Raw genomic sequence first — 20,614 nt, forward strand, 5'->3', positions numbered from 1 at the left:
TGAGCATTGAAAAAATTATGGTTGAGGGCCTGCTGCTGAGCTGACCCTCTAAAAGATTAGGAGCAAGGGTAGCCAAATAAGCATGTTGATATGATGGAGGAGGAGGATGAGAAAAGGAAGATTGAACCATATACCCGTTTTTGTGGTGGAAGGGGTGCATGGGAATACAGTGTATTCAGTACACCATAAAAGCCACATTTAAAGTGCCTTTATGTTCAGCTGCTTTCCTCTGGTGGAGAAGAGACGTCATGGGCAATCCGGGCCTTGATCATTTTGATAAGAGTCAACCGGTCAGCATTTTCAGTTGACATTATCAGTTATTATGCCACTAGCAGCACTAAATACCCGCTCTGACAAAACACTGGCGGCACCTCCAAGGCGTAGAGTGCCAGTACGTGCCACGTATCCAGCTTGGACACCCAATAGTTGTAGTTTTCCTCCTTGTGACAGTAGGCGCATCAGGGTGAGGGTGATGGCGGGGTGTCATGAAACTGTCCCAGGCCTTGGAGAGTGTTGCCCTGCCTCTGTTGGAACTACTGTGTGTTCCCCTAGTCTCCCCTCCTCGGTTACCCAAGGAACTACATACTCTGCCACCAGTGTTGTCAGCTGGAAAATTTTGGAGCAATTTTTCCACAAAGACCTTCTGGTATTGCACCATTTTTCTAGTCCTCTCCACCACAGAAATGAGATATGAGTTCTCTTTGTAGCAGGGGTCGAGAAGGGTGAACAACCAGTAATCGCTGTTGGCCAAAATGCGTACAACGCGAGGGTCACGGGAAAGACAGCTTAAAGAGGACCTTTCACCCATTATGACAATGTGAACTAAGTATACATACATGGAGAGCGGCGCCCGGGGATCTCACTGCACTTACTATTATCCCTGGGCGCCGCTCCGTTCTCCCGTTATGCCCCCCAGTATCTTCGCTCACTAAGTTATGGTAGGCGGAGATTTCAGTCACTAAGTTATCGTAGGCAGAGTCAGCCCTTGTTCTGCTGTAGCGCTGGCCAATCGCAGCGCAGAGCTCACAGCCTGGGAGGTTCTTTTCTCCCAGGCTGTGAGCTCTGCAATGCGATTGGCCAGCGCTACAGCAGAACAAGGGCAGACTCCGCCTACCATAACTTTGTGAACGAAGATACCGGAGGGCATAGCGGGAGAATGGAGCGGCGCCCAGGGATAATAGTAAGTGCAGTGAGATCCCCGGGCGCCGCTCTACACGTCTGTATACTTAGTTCACATTGTCATAATGGGTGAAAGGTCCTCTTTAACATAAAGTCAGCCATGTGTGCCAGAGTCCCAACAGACAAGACTTTGCTGTCTTCATCAGGAGGATAACTCTCAATCTACTAATCCTATTCCTCCTCTTCTGCCCATCCACGCTGAACAAATGGAATAAACCTGCTATGGGTACTACCCTCTTTAGCGGAGGAAACCGTCTCCTGCTCCTCCTCATCATCATCATCATCCAATTTGCGCTGAGAAGACGGAATGAGGGTGGTCTGGCTATCACCCTGTGTACTGTCTTCCCCCATTTCCACCTCTTCCACATGCAAAGCATCCGCCTTCATTGTGAGCAGCGAGCGTTTCAGTAGACACAGAAGTGGGATGGTTACGCTGATAATAGCGGCATCGCCACTCACCATCTGTGTTGATTTCTCAAAAATGCGTAAAACCTCACAGAGGTCAGATATCCATGCCCACTCATTGCTTGTGAAGAGCGGAAGCTGACTGGAAAGGCGACGACCATGTTGCAGCTGGTATTCCACTACTGCCCTCTGCTGCTCACAAAGCCTGGCCAACGTGTGGAACGTGGAGTTCCAGCGTGTGCTCACATCGCACAACAGTCGGTGTGGGGTAGGTTTTGAGAAACCACTGAACCAGTTAGTTTAACACGTAGGCTAGGCATGGTATGTGTGCAAGCTTGCCGAGCTCCAAAGCCGCCACCAAGTTACTGTCATTATCAGACACAACCATGGCTGGTTGTAGGTTGAGTGGCGAGAGCCACAGCTCAGTCTGGTCACTTATACCCTGCCACAGCTCTGCGGCGGTGTGCTGTTTGTCACCTAAGCAAATAAGTGTCAGCTTGGCCTTTTGCCACTTCCCCACGGCAGTGCTACACTGCTTCCAGCTACTGACTGATGGCTGACTGGTGCTGCAAGATGACAATTCAGAGGTGGAAGTGGAGGAGGAGGTGGAGGAGGAGAAGGGGGGGTTGCAGCCACTAATGTACATGGTGGCGGAAATCCTGATGGAAATAGGGCCCGCAATCCTTGCCGTCGGTAGCACCTGTGCCATCCCAGGGTGCGACTCGCTCCCGGCCTCCACAACGTTCACCCAGTGTGCTGTCAGGGAAATATAGCATCCCTGGCCAAAAGCACTTGTCCATGTGTCAGTCGTTAAGTGGACCTTCCCAATAACTGCGTTGGTCAGGGCACGGGTGATGTTACGGGACACATGCTGGTGTAAGGCGGGGACGGCACACCGGGCAAAATAGTGGCGGCTGGGGACTGAGTAACAAGGGACGGCCGCCGCCATCAGGCTGCAGAAAGCCTCAGTGTCCACAAGCCTAAGTGGCAACATTTCCAGGGCCAGCAATTTGGAAAGGTGCGCATTTAGTGCTATGGCCTGTGGGTGGGTGGCTGGGTATTTTCGTTCAAAGGCCTGGGGTATTGACATCTGTACACTGCGCTGGGACACAAAAGTGGATGTGCTAGCTGATGGTGCTTGGAAAGTCCATGTGCAGGGCGGGAGGCATCCAGGCCTGTGTCTTGGACAGGGGATTGGCCAGCAAGTAACACAGGGGAAGAGGAGTCAGTGGTGTTACCCACAGACACTGATTGTGGACCCAGGCGTTCGGCCCACCTATTAGGGTGCTTTGATGCCATGTGGAGGATCATGCTGGTGGTGGTGAGGTTGCTAGTGTTCACGCCCCTGCTCATTTTGGTACGGCACAGGTTGCAAATGACAATTATTTTATCGTCCGCACTTTCATTAAAAAAGCGCCAGAGTGCGGAACACCAGCCCCTTGGTAAGGGAGATTTCCGCAAGGGGTGCTCCGGGGAAAAGGTGCAGGCCTGTTTGGTGTGGCCTGCCTTCTCTCTTTTGCCACCCCACTACCTCTTCCAGCCTGTTGCGGTGCTGTGGATCCCTCCCCCTCTGTACTGCTGTCCACGCTCGGCTTGCCACCTTCCCAGGTTGGGTCATTGATTTCATTGTCCACCACCTCCTCTTCCACTTCCTCACTCTGTTCATCCTCCTGACTTGTTGACCTAACAACAACCTCACTTATTGACAACTGTGTCTCATCCTCATCATCAACCTGTTGAGACACTATTTGCCGTTGACTTATTGGCAACTGTGTCTCATCACCATCATCCACCTCGTAAAACACTAATTGACGTTCCCCACCGCTATCTTCTTCTGACTGTGGATGCTCAAGAGTTTGGGAATCAGGGCACAAGATCTCCTCATGTCCCTCTTCAAGTGGGCTTGGCGAGAGGCCCAAATTAAGGAATGGCGATGAAGAGAGCTCCTCGGAATATCTGAGTGTGGGATCATTTGTTTGCAAAGACTCTCCATGGTGGAAGGAAAGAGGATCAGGGCGAGGATTCTATTGACCAGACTCTTGGCTACTGAGAATGGACTTTGTGGAAGACAGGGTGGTGCTTAACCGACTGGAAGCATTATCTGCTGCAATCCAACCAACCACCTGTTCGCACTGGTCTGACTTATAGAGTGGTGTCCTGCGCCGCCCTGCAAACTGGGACACGAAGCTAGGCATCGTGGATGAGTGCTCTGCCAGCAGGCACAGTTTCACCGCTCCCAGGGCCAAGGCCGCCTCGTGCTCCATCAGCAGCATGGCCACTTCCCCATCTCTTACTGCTTGCCTTCATCATATTAAATGGTACATATGCTTGCAAGTATGTCACACGTACAGTAGCGCAGTTTTTTTAAGTGTATGCGCAAATAAATTACAGTCAATGTCACAGATATTTGGGATGCCGAAACATTATACAGGAGAGGTGCCACAGGTAATGGCGCTGATGTCAACAGTGTCTAAGAAAACATTACAGTCAATGTCACTGATATTTGGCATGCGGAAACGTTATACAGGAGAGGTACCACAGGTAATATCATTGTCCGCAGCGTCTATGAAAAAGTACACTGGATGTCACAGATATTTTTAGGATGCGCAAACGTTATACAGGAGATATAGCGCAGGTAATGTAACTGTCTGCAGCGGACACCGTCTACAGAAAAAGTACACTGGATGTCACAGATATTTTTAGTATGTGCACACGTTAAACAGGATATGTAGCGCAGATAATGTCGCTGTCCGCAGCATCTACGGAAAAAGTACACTGGATGTCACAGATATTTTTAGGATGCACAAACGTTATACAGGAGATGTAGCGCAGGTAATGTCACTGTCCACAGCGGACACCGTCTACGGAAAAAGTACACTGGTTGTCACAGATATTTTTATGCTGTGCACACATTACACAGGAGATGTAGCGCAGATAATGTCGCTGTCTGCAGCGGCCAAACAATTGCAGGCTATTTAGCGCAGGTTGCGCTTAAAAGGACTTTTGGGTCTCTAACACCAACCCTGCCTAACAATTTTTTTTTATTAATTTCCCTACACTATCTGTCCCTTCTACAGCACAGCTGTTCCTGACTAAGACCGAGCCGAACCCGTGTGACCGGGTGCTATATAGCACCCGATGACGCGTTCCGGCCAGCCAATCACTGTAATGCCAGTAACCAACATGGCTATGGCATTACAGTGAGTGGCAGTACTTAACTGGTTCTTTATTGGCTGCGTAGCAGCCAACAAACGTGCAGGGAGGAGATTCGAGCATCGCGCTCGAGCACACGCGGTATTCGGACGAACACAGTAATGTGCTGAGCATCGCGATGCTCGAGCCAAACTGGTGTTCGGCTGAGCATGCTCGCTCAACACTACAGCTGGGCCATAATAGAACATTCCTCTGCGGACATGGAACGCACACATCATTTCCGTTTTTTTTGTGGCCCCATTGATGTGAATGGTTCCACATACATTCCACATACAAACTGAATGGACACGGAAAAAAAAAAAAAGGTTCATGTGCATGAAACCTAATTGTGTATTACAGTGTGAGATTCGTATTCCATGACAGCTGCCTCCTTCTGCTCTGTGATCTGCTCCGTCTGCTCAGTACAGGCAGGGGAAGGGAACATCCGCAGTAGACACCGGGCCCATGCTGTGGACCTCATATTGTGGTCCGCAATGCACGGGCACTGACAGTAGGGCCACCGTATGCAGACGCAATCTGCATCCAACAGGCTGCACTGCAAAAAAGTTGTGCATGCACTACTTTTTTGCTGTGCGGATGCACAAACAGAAACCTCAGAGGAGCACTACGGCGGGCTTCCGTCGGGTTCTGTGCCTCTGTCCCGCACCACACCTTCTGGATTGCGGATCCATTCAAGTGAATGGGTCCGCATCCGTGATGTGGTGCACAAACGGCCGAGGCCCATATATTGCGGACCCGCTGCTTACAGTTATCATTCCCAGTTTGACACAGCAGCTCTACAGAAGATCCTTTATAGGGTTTTCATTGCTTCAATACATAAAGCTAATTCATTGTATAAGGCCAAATCCACACAAGCTTATTACAGGCACATTTTTCCAGGCCTGCACCCGGGTCCACTGTCCTTGGCTCATAGCAAAAATGCAATACGCTCATGAAAAGTTATGCAATTGTTCAATGTATTTTCTGTATCAATTCCTGCTGGTTTTCACAATGATTGCTGAAATTTCATAAAGGTGAGCACAAACCTTCCCAGGTCATGTGTGCACAGCTCCCTAGAAGACAGAACTCTGTGTCTATCACATGATACAATAAACAATGGTGGTTGCTACTAAATGACTGCAAGCAGTGATCTTGAAAGCCATGAGGAATTGATACAGAAAGTACAGGGTGGGCCATTTATATGGATACACCTTAATAAAATGGGAATGGTTGGTGATATTAACTTCCTGTTTGTGGCACATTAGTATATTTGAGGGGGGAAACTTTTCAAGATGGGTGGTGACCATGGCGGCCATTTTGAAGTCGGCCATTTTGAATCCAACTTTTGTTTTTTCAATAGGAAGAGGGTCATGTGACACATCAAACTTATTGGGAATTTCACAAGAAAAACAATGGTGTGCTTGGGTTTAACGTAACTTTATTCTTTCATGAGTTATTTACAAGTTTATGACCACTTTGAACACATTTTATAAGTGCTGCCCATTGTGTTGGATTGTCAATGCAACCCTCTTCTTCCACTCTTCACACACTGATAGCAACACCGCAGGAGAAATGCTAGCACAGGCTTTCAGTATCCGTAGTTTCAGGTGCTGCACATCTCATATCATCTGAAGGCAATCGTCTATGCTGTGAAGATACGAGATGTGCAGCACCTGAAACTACGGATACTGGAAGCCTGTGCTAGCATTTCTCCTGCGGTGTTGCTATCAGTGTGTGAAGAGTGGGAGAAGAGGGTTGCATTGACAATCCAACACAATGGGCAGCACATTGAACACATTTTATAAGTGGTCAGAAACTTGTAAATAACTCATGAAAGAATAAAGTTACGTTAAACCCAAGCACACCATTGTTTTTATTGTGAAATTCCCAATAAGTTTGATGTGTCACATGACCCTCTTCCTATTGAAAAAACAAAAGTTGGATTCAAAATGGCGGACTTCAAAATGGCCACCATGGTCACCACCCATCTTGAAAAGTTTCCCCCCTCACATAGACTAATGTGCCACAAACAGGAAGTTAATATCACTAACCATTCCCATTTTATTAAGGTGTATCCATATAAATGGCCCACCCTGTATACTGGAAAAGGCTGTAACTTTCCATTACACAGTTAATATGCGCTGAACACCTAATATCCCTTTCAGACCTCGTTCACATGGCAGATTTTGCAAAGGCAAAACAGGTTGCTTATTCCGTAACAGGAACCATAGAGTTTTTATTTTATTTTATTTGAATGCCACAGACCTGTTTGTGGTTTAGCTTCATTGAATGGAGCTAAACTTTGAACCGACAGCTGCCACAGCTTCCACAGCGTCTGTCCTTTCCTGACATTTATAAGGCAAGAAATCCCACTTATTAAACCTTACAGGGCACACCTGTGAAGTGAAAAACATTTCAGGGGACTACCTCTTGAAGCTCATCAAGAGAATGCCAAGAGTGTGCAAAGCAGTAATCAAAGCAAAAGGTGGCTACTTTGAAGAACCTAGAATATGACATATTTTCAGTTGTTTCACACTTGCTTGTTATGTATATAATTCCACATGTGTTAATTCATAGTTTTGATGCCTTCATAGTCATGAAAATAAAGAAAACTCTTTGAATGAGAAGGTGTGTCCAAACTTTTGGTCTGTACTGTATATATATATATATATATATATATATATAAAATCACAAATACAGCAGCAGCACAGTCAGACCACGTGCACTGGGTGCAATTCCTCACAGAGATCGGCTTCTCCTCCACGATACGTACTCAACAAATGACGAGGCAGCACTTCCAGCTTTTGGTGATAGGGTGACGACCCCAAAACTTTATTCCCAGCAACGTTTCGGCCTACTCAATGAGGCCTTTGTCAAGCTATACAACAGTGCTTACTATTGGGTATATATACCCACAAATCATTACACACTCAGTGCAATCAGTGAAAACACATGTTAACAATAAGGTCACATGATCATCCATAACAGCATCATCACATGACATTCAGTGTATAATACATGTTGGTGTCAAAACAATATTTACCATATACACGATCTATAAAACAAATCCACAGTGATCATCGTACAGTCTCTATTCGATTAATGTGTACATTACAATTTGATATGCACAAAAAGTGTCCCTTAGGTACAACATCCAATATTACAAGTAAGGCCTCTTTCACACGACAGTATGGCTTTTTCAGTGTTTTGTGGTCCGTTTTAAACGGATCCGTTGTTCCGTTTTTTCTTTCGGTTGTGTTTCCGTTCCGTTTTTCCGTTCCGTTTTTCCGTATGGCATATACAGTATACAGTAATTTCATAGAAAAAATTGGGCTGGGCATAACATTTTCAATAGATGGTTCCGCAAAAAACGGAACGGATACGGAAGACATACGGATGCATTTCCGTATGCATTCCGTTTTTTTTGCGGACCCATTGACTTCAATGGAGCCACGGAACGTGATTTGCGGCCAAATATAGGACATGTTCTATCTTTCAACGGAACGGAAAAATGGAAATACGGAAACGGAATGCATACGGAGTACATTCCGTTTTTTTTGCGGAACCATTGAAATGAATGGTTCCGTATACGGACCGTATACGGAACGCAATAAACGGCCACGCAAAACGGAAAAAAAAAAACGGTCGTGTGAAAGAGGCCTAAAGTGCAGACGTGCTCTGTACATTAAGGGTTAAAATTCCTTGTTCGTGATGCAGCTGCATCATATCAAAAGTTAAAAACTAATAGAGCTTACCGCCCATGGACCGGGCCAGACGTCTCTTACCCACCTCCCCACGCAGCCGCGTCACCATGCACACTCCCTGGAACGCACCGTCACCCAGTGGAGCGCACCGCAGGCGTAGCAGCTGCGTGGGGAGGTGGGTAAGAGACGTCTGGCCCGGCGCATGCGCATAACAGATGGGGGGACGCCAGAGCTGGCTGATTCGGTGGGTCCATGGGCTGTAAGCTCCATTAGTTTTTAACTTTTGATATGATGCAGCTGCATCACGAACAAGGAATTTTAACCCTTAGGCTCCATTCACACGTCCGCAAAATGTGTCCGCATCCTTTCCGCAATTTTGCGGAAAGGGTGCGGACCCATTCATTCTCTATGGGGACGGAATGTGCTGTCCGCATCCACATTTGCGGATCCGCACTTCCGCATCCGTGCTTCCGTTTCCGCAAAAAAATAGAACATGTCCTATTCTTGTCCGCAATTGCGGACAAGAACAGGCATATTCTATTATGTCGGCAATGTGCGGTCCGCAAAATGCGGAACACACATTGCCGCTTTCCGTGTTTTGCGGATCCGTGTCTCCGTGTATCCGCAAAACACATTGCGGACGTGTGAATGGAGCCTTAATGTACAGAGCACGTCTGCACTTTACTTGTAATATTGGATGAACTTTTTCCATTTATAGACAATTTGTCTTACCGTGGACTGATAAACAGCAAGGCTTTTGGAGATACTTTTATAACCCTTTCCAGCTTTATGCAAGTCAACAATTCTTAATTGTAGGTCTTCTGAGAGCTCTTTTGTGCAAGGCATCATTCACATCAGGCAATGCTTGTTGTGAAAAGCAAACCCAGAACTGGTGTGTGTTTTTTTATAGGGCAGGGCAGCTGTAACCAACACCTCCAATCTCATCTCATTGATAGGACTCCAGTTGGCTGACACCTCACTCTAATTATCTCTTGGAGATGTCATTAGTCTAGGGGTTCACATACTTTTTCCACCTGCACTGTGAATGTTTACATGGTGTGTTCAATAAAAACATGGTAACATTTATTTCTTTGTGTGTTATTGATTAGATCACATTTTATGACCAATTTGTGCAGAAATCCATATAATTCCAAAAGGGTTCACATACTTTTTCTTGCAACTGTAGTCTTGAGAAGAGACATCTAAGGGGGGACATGATTAACCTATACAAGTATATAAATGGGCCATACAAAAAATATGGCGAAAAGCTGTTCCATGTAAAATGTGCTCAAAAGACAAGGGGGCACTGCCTCCGACTGAAGAAGAAAAAGTTCAGTCTCCGGAAGCGTCAAAGCTTCTTTACTCTGAGAACTGTAAATCTGTGGAATAGACTTCCTCAGGACGTGGTCACAGTGGACAGTTTCAAAAAGGGTTTAGACGAATTCTTAAAAGTAAAAAACATTAAAGGGAGTCTGTCACCTACCTGACCGGTTTCAAACAGGTGACATTGTTCAGTGGGGCACAAAGACATGACACAGATGTTACCCGTGGTTAGTTCTTCTGATGCTTCAAATCGCCCAAAAAGTCGTGCCCAGGGGCGGAGAGTTTTCTGAAAGTGCCCAAGTTCCTCAGCCTCACTCGCGCCTAACTCCGCCCCTTAGTAAGCTCAGGCCAACCCTGTGGCTCTGTGACATCATATTTCCCTGTAGGCTGTTCGCGCATCACTGCCAGTAACTGGTGCATGCGCACTCCATATCCCTGTCCCTCTGCCCACAGTGGGCAGAACACTGCGCATGCCCGGGCCCGGCAGTGATGCGCGAACAGCCTATAGGGAAATATGATGTCAGAGCCACAGGGCTGGCCTGAGCTTACTGAGGGGCGGAGTTAGGCGCGAGTGAGGCGGAGGAACTTGGGCACTTTCAGAAAACTCTCCGCCCCTGGGCACTTGCGACCGCTCATTAGCATATGATAAAAACGACTTTTTGGGCGATTTGAAGGATCAGAAGAACTAACCACGGGTAACATCTGTGTCATGTCTTTGTGCCCCACTAAACAATGTCACCTGTTTGAAACCGGTCAGGTAGGTGACAGACTCCATTTAATGCTTATGAAAACATGCAGAAATCTGAGTCTCACTTCCTTGTGGGATTCGCGTCCCCACCTATCCCTTGGTTGAACTTGATGGATGGATGTCTTATTTCAACTGTATTAACTATGTAACAGTCAACGGGCCACCAATGTCACTGTATGTATTTACAATTGCATATGTCAGTGCCTTTTGTCAGAAAATCTTCCCATTGTATACCTCTGATGAGTGCACGGAGTATAAGATATTACTACTACTTCCAATAGAATAGATACTTAGAAGTGAGATACAAGTATTTTACTTCCATCGAGCCCCTTTGCCTCAGACCTGGGTGTACTCCCTGTCATCATGTATTTTCCTGACCTGATCTACATGTGAATAGCAAGCTGCAGAAAGGAATTACCTGCCAGCCGGGGCGGGACTATGAGGTCACCAAATGTTTCATGTGAACATTCACCTAATTCATTTACAGGAAGAGATTTCACCTTGTGACAGGAGAGAACAACTTTATTCTGTGGGATTTACACCGAGGACAATGGCCGCACTAATTCCAATGGACAACAACCCAGGCTTCTTCTCATGAAGGTAACGTAGAGCACATTACATATCACCTAGGATAAGGAAATAGAAGTCTGAAGAAACAAATGTCTAGAGGAACCTGCCAGATAGAGCCGACTACCTCATACTCAGTCCATGGAGTGAACTGTCAGCAGATTGAATGCCACCGGCAGGCGCTAGCACACCTGGCAGGAGATCTCAAGCAATGTATACTCTATATACTCACCTCAGGAGCAGTCATCAGCTTTGCTGAATGAAATTCAGATACCTTTAGAGAAAGCTAATACCTGAGTCTCTCCCAACAGTGACAAATGGTAGCAAGTCACAGAGCCATTAAAATAGTCGTAGACACGTTCTGCTGCATTTACTGATGACATCAGAAAACAATAGCTTACTGCCCTGGAAATATTTCACATGTGCGCTCTGTGGGGGAGATTTATTAATTTTGGTGCAATTTTGCAATGAAGCAAGTTGGTCTAAATTCTTGGCAAATCTACAGACCTGGAGACATTTCAGTGCTTGTAATTAAAGGGGTTGTCCAAGATTAGAAAAACATGACTGTCCATAGATTAGGATGAGCGAATCGACTTTGGATGGTACATCCGAAGTCGATTCACTAAAATCTTTGTTATAATACTGTACGGAGTTTCCGCTCCGTACAGTATTAGAAGGCATTGGCTCAGATGAGCCAAAGTTATTATTTTGCGAAGTCGACTTCGTGTAATAACTTCTGGAATTAATTATTACTGTAAAAAACATTTGTACCGAACTCGGGTTCAGTTCCTATTGGTACCTTTTTTACACTAATAATTAATTCTCAAAGTTATTACACAAAGTCTCGTGCGACTTTGCGAAGTAATAACTTTGGCTCATCGGAGCCAATACATTCTAATACTGTACGGAGCAGCAGTAATTATAACGTTTTTAGCGAATCGACTTCGGATGTACCATTGAAGTGAGTGGGGAGGAGTTGTGATACCAGATACACAGTGGTGCTGTTTTTGGAAGGAAACAGCTATCTTTTTCTAATCCTGGACAATCCCTTTAACATCGGCTCATTAATGTCTGTACAATGTTTAAAGGGATCGTAGGCATTTTTAACATTGGGCGGGACGTGTGAAATGGCCAGTATCCATGTTCTGTGGATCCGTGATTTGTGGACCGCAAAACGGATACAGTTGTGTGCATGAAGCCTTAGAAATAGATTGTAATGTATTATATGATGTCTGGTTTACATTTTTAACTTTATACATGGGATAAACCCTTTACATTTTCGATGTGTAGCGGTCATTTTTTTTGTCCTAATAGCATTTTTTGATTCATAGTTTTATCAATGGATATCGCTGCTTAAAAGGTCAATATCAAATGTTTTCATAGTGATTCTATGCAGTGAAATTGGGCTTAACCAATATTAACAGCCACAAAAGTTAAAAAGAGGTTAAGAAAACCATAAGCTATAGTTAGATGTAAATAAATAGGTTTACTAAAATATTAATTAGATGACTAACACCTAGATTAACCTGATTGGCAGTGTATATCCAGCCCCACGTGATTGTTTTCTGTTATAAAACCATAGCTCTATGTAACATGTGACCTAATAGTAATACAGTATAGCAGTGATGCACTAATAGTAATGCACTACTATCTCCCCTATAGAGGAGCCAGGGAGACCTTACTGAACATGCTCATGTGTGCCATCATACAGAACACCTTAGAACAGGGATGCTTAACCTGCAGCCCGCCAGCTGCTGCAAAACTACAATTCCCAGCATGCCCTAATAGCTGTAGGCTGTGTTCAGGCATAATGGGAGTTGTAGTTTTGCAACAGCTGGAGGGCCGCAGGTTGGGCATCCCTGCCTTAGAATAACCAAGTCCTGGGTCAGGATATTTTCAGGATAGGTCATCAATATCTGATTGGGGGGGGGGGGTCCAACTCTCGGCACCCATACCAGTCAGCCATTTGAAAAGGCCACAGTGCTCAGGACTCACAGCATACCATGCACAGTGCCATACATTGTATAGCGTCTGTGCCTGGTATTGCAGCCTAGGCCCATTCACTTGAATAGGACTGAGCTGCACTTAGGCCATGTGTACGTGATGTCACTGGTCTAGGCAGAGGGCGCAGCCTTCACTGGTGCACCGTTACCCTTCAGACAGCTGATTAATTGGACAGGTGCCAAGAGTCAGACCCCCACCAATCAGATATTGATGATCTATCCTGAGGATAGGCCATTAATATTGTATTCCTGGGATGTTTCATAACTGATGACACAAATGTCCATCTATCTTCTATATGTGATTAATACAGGCTGAGATCAGAAATGGCTGCACTTGATTGGTGGGGCCACAGATCTTTCACATAAGTAGACAACAGTATTATAAGTGACACATGGGGGGGGGGGGCTTGTTGCAGAGTTTGCATCGGGGCCCTAGAGTCTCAAGTCACATTGCTGCTTCGCTGTGAACTTTAGCCTGGACCTGCTGTTACCTTAACTCTATATGGGCATCTATAGATGCCATTATTCAAAGTGTCACCATGCCATGGCAGTGGCACTTCACATCTGCAGTTCCAGGATGAAATAACCCTAAGCTGAGACCAGAGAAGCGTCCATCCATGACACTATTCTGCACGCACATTTTTCCTTACATGTTTGCACATTATGCATGGTGCAGGAGACCAAATAGTTCTCATAATTTCTGTGCTGATGTCATTTGCCATCTGAGACTGATCAGCATGGAATGCAGCCATTTATCACAGGACACATGAAGATGATTATCAGGTTAGGAAGAAAACAGAAGGAGACAGATGTAGACCCTATGTGTTACCTTCTTCTACATTGTGGAAGATGCACTGACCAGTACTGACTAGTTACGCTTGATATTTGCAGGCTGGCACTCGGGTAACGAGGAGGCCACACAATGAAAACACATTTCAGAATAGTCCAGTATGTTTATTCTAACATTTTGTGTGTGGTGCCTAGATGTCCGCAGTCCGTGAGCGCTCTGCTCGAGCTGCTGTAGGAATTGCTTCATGCTGTTTGAGCAGGTAATCTTTAGCATCATTAAATGCCATGCATGGATGGGTGTGCATTGCATCTGAAGAAACATAAAATCCGTATTTATCCAATACTAAATAGCCGTACTGTACTTTCCAATATAATTGGATACACTGTTTCCCAGAACATTTGTGACATCTTGTTACAGTGTGGAGTATTGTGTGGTGGAGCCTATCGGCAGGACCGGATTAGCTAAACAGAGACCGAGGCCTAAACCATCCTCTCAGTGTTTTTTTTTGGCCTCATGCACACGAAAGGTCTGTTTTTTGCGGTCCGCAAAACGCGGATCCGCAAAAAATGGAAGCCGCCCGTGTGCCTTCTGCAATTTGCGCAACGGAACGGGCGGCCCATTGTAAAAATGCCTATTCTTGTCCGCAAAACGGACAAGAATAGGACAGGTTATATTTTATTTTTGCGGGGCAACGGATGCGGACAGAACACGAAGTGCTGTCCGCATCTTTTGCAGCCCCATTGAAGTGAATGGGTCCGCATCCGAGCCGCAAAAAAACTGCGGCTCGGATGCGGACCATAACAACGGTCGTGTGCATGAGGCCTTCATGTGTTAAATGTTTTTTTGCTGTGATTTTCACAAAGCACGATGCATTGACACAACTTGGGAATGGCTGGCCTCAGCATTTACACTAGACTGTGTCTCGCTACATACTAGTGGTCATGATAATGTGTCATCATATCTCCTCTATGTTTCTTCCCCTCACAGTTTTCAGCATGTCTTTCTGTGGCTTGCTAGACCTTAGGAGAGATTTATCAAGACGGGTCTTGATATCCCCTATGCTGCTGGAGGATGTGGTTCCTTTATGGTGAGGAGCAGGCCTTGCCATATATTAGGACCATCTTCTGGCACTCCATGTTGCTGGCAGTTCAGCCCCCAGCTGCCTAGAGTTCAGTCTTCATTTATGCCAGAAAACTGGCGTAAAAAATTATAAATGTGCCAGGCCCGCTGGCCCACCACTCCCCACCCTCATCATGTTCCCTTCTTGGAAAGTGACGAGGAACACATGAAAACGCCATTTGCAACTAAATTTAGTTGCAGTGGCATTGAGAACACCACACACACACACACACACAGCTTGCGACTTTTTTCCATCAGAAAACTGCCATAGGGAGACGGTAAATCTCACCACTTGTGTGGTAAATAAAATGGCCTACAACCATGTATTTCTATCCTCCAGTGGTCTCCTCTCAAATGCTGAAATATGGGAAAGACACATGTAAGAAAAGACTGATCAGACATAAGTGGCTTGACAGGAGCAAGAGCAGAGAAAATCATCAGTGATGGTGGCAAATGATAATTGCTTACAGATATAATAGTGATTGCCATTTGTTATTTTCTGGCCCCATTTTTGTCTGGAGCCATGATAATGTGTTCAAAATTCAATTAAATTTGTTAATCAAAAAAGAGAAATTGCCCCAACCATGTTTAAGGGCATCCACCAACCATTAAAGAGGTTGTCTCACCTGAGTGGAATATCATCATGTTATGCAAACAATGTCAGATAGGTGTTGGTCCCACCTCTGGGACCTGCGCCTATCTCCAGAACAGGACCCCCGAAGTGAGCGGACAGCAGTCACACATGCGTGCATATATTCATTTCTATTGGAGTTCTGGCATTTGTCCTCCTTAACTTAACGTAATCATTGTAAAGGTAGCTGTAATTTTGTAATGTATTTCTTTTACCTTTTGTTTTAACTTGTATTCAAAAGATTTGACAATAAATAAGCTTATACAGGCTAAGTGAATAAAGATATGGGGAGCTCCTGTTGCCATGTCGTAGCACATGGCCAACACCCCATGGTGATACAAGAGAGAAATATTGACCTACAACATCCTACCTGGATGATGTTCTCAGCAGAGTTCAGTTCTTTGTCTTTGTGCGCAAAGGTTTATACCTATCAGCCTCTCCTCCTAAGGATGTGCAATTTAGTGCATGTGGTATGAGATAACCATTCTGAAATATGGTCTGGTGGTCGTCTGACACAAAACAATGGATTTGTATGTGTTAATTATCGCTAACTCATTTAATTATAAGGAATATAGAAAGTAACATAATAATTAAAGGGGAAGAACCAATTGATACTTAATTAAATTAAAATACCCTTACAACACAGTTTTATTGCTCCTATTTTCCATTCTGAGTTGTGGTCACATGTCTTACTTCCTGTGATGTTATGTCCATACAGAGGCAGTGGTAGGGGGGTGTCTAGGTAAGTAGCCGGGTGGGAGGAGCTATAAACTAGCTGGGTGTTAGGGGCAGTGATAGGGGAGTGTCTATGTAACTAGATGGTGGGAGGAGCTATAAACTAGCTGGGAGTTGTTAGTGGCTGGGATGGAGTTGCAGCAGAGAAAGGGGAAGTGCATCAAGGGTTTCGTTGGATACAGGAACAGGAAGTGCTACATCCAGGAGTCTTCCCATGATGCCAATAGCTTGGATTCATGTGATCTTTAATAAATGTATTATTAAAAACAAACAAACAGCTCAATCCCTTCTATTATCTAGGTTAGTGATACTCCTCATAAGGAGAAATCAGATATACACAGTGACGATCACTCTATGGCTTCAGGCAAATTTCAGGCACATTGTTTAAAGAGTGACAAGAAACCTTAGCTTGCAGTGGCTTGTCTAAAATGCACAACAGGACGTATTAGCAGCAACATGTTAAGCAATCATCCCCCATGCATATTTGTGCTCTACCTGAAAAGAGAGATGTATCTTCATACCATATGGTATTGAAGATAGCACAGCCACACCTTTGATAATCATTGGGAAATCAGACCACAACATTCCAGCTTCTTCAGAAAAACATGCTACATCCATTTAAAGGGGTTGTCCAAGATTTTGATATTGATAGCCTATCTTTAGGATAGGTCATCAATATCTGATCGGTGGGGTCTGACTCCCAGCAACCCTTACGATCAGCTGTTTAAAGAGGCCACAGTGTTTCCTAGGCCAGTGATAGGTAACATAGCCTTTGTGCAGCTGAACCCCATTCAAGTGAATGGACCTAATCTGCAATACCAAGCACAGACGCTATATAAAGTACAGCACTGTGCTTGGTAAGCTGTAAAGAGACTGCATGGGAGCATTGAGGCAGCTGATTGGTGGGGGTGCCAGCAGTCAGACCCCCATTGGTCAGATATCAATGACCTATCCTGAGGATAGAACATCAATATCAAAATCTCAGACAACCCTTTTAATTAAGTATTCTTTGTTCATGGGGTAAGCCAGCAGTTCTCAAATGTAACAAGTTTTTACATTATTTCAGCAGTACAACATTGCAGTTTACAGGGAACATTGTGTACAGGGTTAGAACGACCAAGCAGAGGTGAAAGGTTTCTACTGTGTGTTTAAGATCAGGTTAGGCGTTTTTATCAGGTCCCATAAAGTCCAGCTGTACATTACCCAATTTAAAGCAAAACATATTTTCCTACAGGGGCAAACAGATGTTTTTTTTTCTGCTGGATTTTTACACATTGCTTCTAGAGGAGACTGTCCATAAAATGGTACCACATGTAATCACCATACAACGGAATGCCTACAGCTCAATAGTAGAAAGCAATGCAGATTTTATGTTCAGGCTCTGTGCACGTGGTTCTACCATATAAATGATGCCTTGCAAAGGTTTCACAATATACATATTGCAACTTCTAAAACAAAAGTGATAAAAGGAACCTCTCACATTGACCATGCAGTTGGAACTGCAGGAGGGATGCCTCTAGTGGTTCTTTAGTTTCTTACAGGTTTTTTTTTATATGCCAAAAATATTGCCTAAACACGACATATTTTGTCCCACATTCATGTTTTTTTATGTCAGTGCTTTCTTTCCCCTGTGCTCAGCATCACCGCAACTTGGCAGGATGTTTACATACAGAACTTCATCCGTTTTCTGCTGGGTTTTCTAACCAGTCCCAGCATGCTTTGCTCTGTAATGTTTCTCAGAGAACACTCCACCTGCCACACTGTTCCCTCTGCATTAGTCACACCCCCTACACCTCTCCATGTTAGCTGGAAAACCAAGCAAGAAGCTAATGAAAACAGAAAGTTCTGAATGTAAACATCCTGCCAGGATGCAGTGATGCTAAGAATAGGGGAAGTAAAGTGCTGACATGAAAAACAGGATCATGGGGCAAAAATATGCAGTGTTTGGGATATTCAGGGAAGATAAAAAATTTATTAAGAAACTGGGGAACCTCTTTAACCAGGAGGAGCTGAGTGGATTGATATATAGTTCAGTATCACTTGTATTAATAGAAATTCAACCTTACTGTGGGCTTATGAGTATAGCGGGCTGGGTGACTCAGTGGTTCACAGTCTTCTTTGTAGGAGTATTTATGCAGAAATAGCTGTCAATCACTGAGAAGGACCGCCTACTGGACTCATAAAATCAGAGTCACCATGGATTTAAATGAGTAAAACAATATATCAATGAACTGAGCTCCTCCTGCTCCATAATGCCATGCCCACAGATTAGACTGTTCAGTGTGACAGGTTCATCTGTATAAGGCATGTCTAATTAAAGTCCATTGTCAAGTGACCTACACCCCATGATTATCACTTTAAACTGCACAGTAACCTAGCGATGGAAAGGAATAAGGAAGGTTGTTTTTTTCATAAATTTAGTGAGTGAGTAAGTTAAAGGAAACATATTTTGTACAAGTTCTGTCACAGTACATGTAGCGTGCAAGTCTCTGCAGTTGTTTCCTTTGGCTCATAAAATAAACACAGCTTCAGAATTTTCTACTTTCCTCAGCTTATTTAGGTTGAATGAGTTAGAATTTTTCTTCAGAATAAATAAATCCCTTACGGCTACCCCAGCTAATGTTCTCAGATAACTTTTCCAGCAGCACAGAGTGTAATGAGTTTTTTTAGGCTGATTTGGGGTTAGTTGAACCATCCATCCATAAATAGGGCAATATGGACCTTGTTTTTAGGAACATCCCATATTTTGCTATTGTAATTCTCATTAGAAAAGAACTGGACACATAAGCAGATATTTCCCATTACTTGGTGGATCATATTTACCTACTTTTATATACTTAATACAATAATGAAGTAAACTAGGGTTCACCACTGGTCTGACTGATGGGTACTCCCATCGTTAGAAGCAATGGCATATCAGGAGCTCCAACTCCTGAGATATCGTCAAACCCTAATGAAAATAAGAAAAACCATATTGGTTGGAAATAGCATAATATTCTCCCCCTAACTGGCCAAGGACAACAAAGGACTCCAATGACTGCTATTAATGGAATGATGAAGGATTTTGAAATTTACTATCATGCAATTTCTAACACATAGGAATATTTTATTAGTTGTGAAAACCCATTTAAAATATACCTCCAGTTACTAGTGCAACCAAATCACCCTCCAGAATTGTAACAATCTATCATGGGTCATATAGTCAGAATAATGGTTGGACCATTTGTCCGCAGAGTGCACCTGTCTTTGTTTTTGTTATGTTATTTTGACTGCTTATCACATCCACACAATTGCTATCCTGTGTAGGATGTTCATTGTGGTACTTGTGGTCCGCTGCAGGCATCCTCCATTGTATGCATTTTTGCTGGGGATCGCCATTAGCAACGGGCCACAAGTGCAGGATCTGCCCCCCCCCCCCCCCCCCCCCCCCGGTATAGATGCACCACTGCATATGGGGTTGAGCACTTCCTGCTTTTTAATACCACGCCAATTTGTAGTTTGTATTTAGAATTTTTGGAGGAGTAGAAACTCCTAGTCTGAATGTGCCTTTATTTCCATACACAGGCAGCATTCTGGTGCACATGTGAGGCCCGGGCTATATCAGCCAGTCTTGGGTGGGGCTCAGAGCTCTCTCCCTCCTCCCACTGTATGCATGGTCACATGCTGGAGTTTACTGCGAGATTGCTTTGATTTGGACCTTGCGCACCTGTAATTCGCCCACTGGCTCCTGGTATTGCCCATACGGCCCAGGTAGGTTTAGCGTTAGGTCCCGAGCTACTTGAGAAACCTTGGCGCGGTGCTCGGGCTCAGACATGTCCTCCAAGCAGGATATGTTGGCTAATTCTCAATTTTACACCAGTACGAGGGTTAGTAAGACCGCAGAGTGCACCTGTCTTTGTTTTTGTTATGTTATTTTGACTGCTTATCACATCCACCCCATTGCTATCCTGTGTAGGATGTCCATGCAGGCATCCTCCATCGTATGCATTTTTGCTGGGGATTGCCATTAGCAGCAGACCACAAGTGCAGGATGTGCCCCTCCGTATAGATGCACCACTGCATATGGGGTTGAGCACTTCCTGCTTTTTAATACCACGCCAATTTGTACAGGGTGGGCCATTTATATGGATACACCTTAATAAAATGGGAATGGTTGGTGATATTAACTTCCTGTTTGTGGCACATTAGTATATGTGAGGGGGGAAACTTTTCAAGATG

The 20,614-nt window shown here is 44.7% G+C and overlaps 1 protein-coding gene across 4 annotated transcripts in view; it reads left to right on the top strand.

Annotated features, from left to right (window-relative positions):
• The first annotated feature begins 11,029 nt into the window (after positions 1-11,029).
• Positions 11,030-20,614, top strand: part of LNX1 (ligand of numb-protein X 1) — a 208,790-nt gene continuing 199,205 nt past the window's right edge. For 3 of the 4 annotated variants that reach the window (XM_040418860.1, XM_040418862.1, XM_040418863.1), the window contains exon 1: positions 11,030-11,151. The gene's annotated coding sequence lies outside the window, so the exon portion shown is untranslated. The remainder of the gene's footprint in view (positions 11,152-20,614) is intronic. The other variant, XM_040418861.1, reaches the window with a different exon arrangement.

This window comes from Bufo bufo, chromosome 2 (genome assembly GCF_905171765.1).
Source record: "Bufo bufo chromosome 2, aBufBuf1.1, whole genome shotgun sequence".
NCBI lineage: Eukaryota > Metazoa > Chordata > Amphibia > Anura > Bufonidae > Bufo > Bufo bufo.